Below are 3,619 nucleotides of genomic sequence, written 5' to 3'. Positions count from 1 at the left end.
ATACCACAGTTCATAAACCATATAAATTCGCATTACTTCTCCAGCACTCATCAAAGTTAGACAGACATGGACAAACATGCGACTACTAAGCTTCATACTTGGAGTTGTAAATTTGATATAATAGCTTTAAAAAAATAATAATTCCATTCTATGTGTTGGATATGCTCTTCAAATAGGCTATTCATCCTAAGTTTATTTCATATAAACGTTGATCAGTTCTTCAGAATAATGTCCATCTTGAAATGCTCATTTCAAGAAATATGTTGGAAACTTCAATATGGTTTAGAGTATCTCTACTATCAGGAGATTGATCACTGATATCTAATTTGTAGCAATGAAAATAAAACAGTGGGTATTCAAACCAAAAATCATACAAATTAAAAAAAAAAATTCTCCAAGTCACATATTTAGTTCTTAATTCTAATTTTGAAATTCATTCCACCCCACACAGACAACGCCTCGAGGTGTTTCTTGTATAATTATTTTTGTTGTGGATATAATAATAATAATAATAATGATTATTATTATCAAAAATGAGGCCTATTGATCACGTTTGCATTTCTCACAGCTATTCCGTTGGTGTAAAATCGCCTACTGTTGTTTCTTGAGACTTGCAGGGTAAGATAACATGGTTTAAAATATTATGAGCCACAAAGAGGTGATCAATCTTCAAAAGACCACAGATAGAGCTGACAAGAATAAATCACGGTTGGTTGTCTTGAGTGGATATGACAAGGCGATGATCGGAAGACTGTGAGACTCATATATTTCAGAGGGCAAAAGACATGAATTGATAGAAAAGGCTGCAGTATCACCTGTTTATTCAGTACAGTATTATTTTTTAGCAGAAAACTGAACAATCATAAACCATGTCAGGGCTCCAAAAAATGGTTATTCGGATAGTTCAAGATAAGGCACGATCTAGATGCATGACCTATCGTTTCTTTGCATCTTCCATAGGCTAGCCAACTCCCCTTCATCGACCTACTCTAACAAAAGTGTCAAATTTTTGGAACGAAGGATTGTCATTGATGTCTAAATCCTTTCAATCTGAGTTTTTTTACAAAATAGTTTAAAATTTCCTTGATTAAAAATTCTTTTCCAAAGCTATCTCCCTAAATATTGCATTAAGTTTCTGATCGAATAAAGGATAGAGTGATAAGATACATGATTTCATAAACTACAGAAGAGTGTACACAGAGTTTTTGTCAGAGGAAAATGCTATCTGATCTATTCTTTTTTTACAAACTGGAAGCTTATTTTAACATAAAAGATCTTTTAGAATTCGTTCACAATGAAATAAGAGATAATATAATATCTTCATACAATAATCATAATAGAATAATTATATCCAAGTTTATTTTTCATAAAATGACAATAATTATAGGAAACAAAGTAAAAATACTTTCAAGTAGTATTAATAAATCGAAGTTATAAATTTTAACAAATAGAACTTCTGAGAATCTTTCTATTCTCCCTCTATTTACGGAAGAATAGCACATTTTATTTCATGATTTTTAAATGAAATTTGATGACTATTGATCGTGTCACATGAGAATCTTCATACTGTATATAAAATTTATTATAATTTTTAATTGCAATCATGCCTAATTCATGTTATCAATAAAATTGATGTTATCGCAATACTGAAGTTGAAAATGAATATTATTCCAGAGTGAATTTTTGGTACAAAAAAATTGTGCGATGGCCGGGAATCGAACCCGGATCAACTGCTTGGAAGGCAACTATGCTGACCATTACACCACCATCGCACCATATTTTAAAATTGTTCATCCTAACACTACAGTTTTCAGCTAGCTTTACATTCTTATTCAAATAAAATAATTATTCCAAAAATATTCAAGAAAACATGGAATATAAACTATTGCTTTTAGAGAGTTTTAGTTAGATTTGTTAAAAAACACAAATTTCTATTGTCTTATTGTTAAGACAATAACAATAACATTCTTACCTTTCTTATCCTCCTTGTTAGTTTTCCAACTTCTCTTAATAGGCGGAATAGGCCTTTAGCTCAGTATAGTTTTTCAACGTTTCCTATTAATAGTTTATAATTAATAGGTCATTATCTTCTTTGCTATTATCACAGAAAATTTAAAGCCTGTACCTTATTATTTTATATTCCAATTTTATTACATTAGTGTCATTTGCATTGTAAATAAAAATTAATGAATAAATAATCTTGGTCCTTACTCCATGCTATTACATAGGAACATCCTAGAGATCTATGTTTACATGGTTTCTAGAACAGGCATGAAATATTCATATATATTTTTTTAATTTATTGATTTATTTAGTTTGAGCATCTAATATAGCAACTCAAATATATTTTGTGATAATAATTCCACTAGGCCACTCTGATAAAATTATGAAACTTTATAGACTCTATATTAAGTCCACAGAAATTCTATAGCATTCTACCTGTTCCCTAGCTCCCAAGAGCTACCAAATGAAATTTCCATTTCTATTGATAGAAGTGACATTTAATATAAAATTTGATCTATCGTGTTTGTTCAATCAGTCGGGCTGAGGCAGATGGGCTACACTTCTCATCCTTGTTTCAATTTCTCAAGAATATTCTCCAATAATCATTTTTTTGATTTAAAAACAGTGCTGTCGTTCTTTGTCATTAGCAATGCATAGGCCTATCTCATATTCCCCTAGAAAATGATATGCAGAACTCATTTGAATGTTTTCACGTGAATAATGATATTCACTAATCAACTTTAACATTAAGATCGTATTGGAACGTAGAAAACAAATCAGTATTTCATATTGAACAATAGTGCAATCAGAATATTCAAACATCCCTTGAAGCCTTGAATAGTTATTTTGGTGCCCCACACACACGGAACTCACCAATTCAAAATTTCCGGGCGAGTTAATCAGAAGATAAGAGCTTCGCGGTGAAACACGACCGGACATCAATAATACAGTATTTACCCGGTCGGACGGACGCCTCACACCTATATTACACGCTATGCAATGCAACGCCTAGGCAGCAATAGATAATCCAGGCAAGCTATGCGTTGATTGCAATTCCCCTGCCACCCCCTCATGATGAGGAGTGAGGGGTTGAACTTGGCAAGGGTGGAGACTTCAGTAAATTGTCCCCCATTCCATCAACCATGGTGGAGGACCAAGCTTTAATCACACCATGCATCATAGTGGACAATTCGAACCTATCTAATCGCTTTATCACCTACCCTCTTCATCATCTTGCACCATCATCGCTTCCAAAATAGAAAATAGATTACGTGTCTATTCTAGTAGACAAGTTCGTTACCGGTATGAATTATGCAGAAAATTGCATCGCCATTATTTGATGCAGGCGCCGTGCAGTGATGCAGAGAATAGAGAGAGATTCCTGAGGCAAGTTGTGTGCAGTTTGGGGTGAACGGCACAAAATTTGACAAGATCAGTTTGGAGTGATGGAGAGAACTTGATTGAGTACAGTGTTTTGGGAGAGTCTCATTCATATTTCTATGCAACTGAAATGAGAAGTACAGCCTACATTAACATGTTCAGTGTAAACTGTAAAATGGTTTATTATCATTATCGTTCAAAAGTAGCGTTCTTCTCCGAATAATTTCATCTCTTT

The 3,619-nt window shown here is 33.0% G+C and overlaps 1 non-coding gene across 1 annotated transcript; it reads right to left on the bottom strand.

The window, feature by feature from the left end:
- Nucleotides 1-1,700: 1,700 nt before the first annotated feature.
- Trnag-ucc lies at nucleotides 1,701-1,772 on the bottom strand. Its single transcript has one exon. It is a non-coding gene; the product is annotated as a tRNA-Gly (tRNA).
- Nucleotides 1,773-3,619: the final 1,847 nt, after the last annotated feature.

This window comes from Nilaparvata lugens, chromosome 7 (assembly GCF_014356525.2).
Source record: "Nilaparvata lugens isolate BPH chromosome 7, ASM1435652v1, whole genome shotgun sequence".
NCBI lineage: Eukaryota > Metazoa > Arthropoda > Insecta > Hemiptera > Delphacidae > Nilaparvata > Nilaparvata lugens.
The sequence above is the reverse complement of the archived record's forward strand: the minus strand, read 5'-3'. Positions and strand labels throughout refer to the sequence as shown.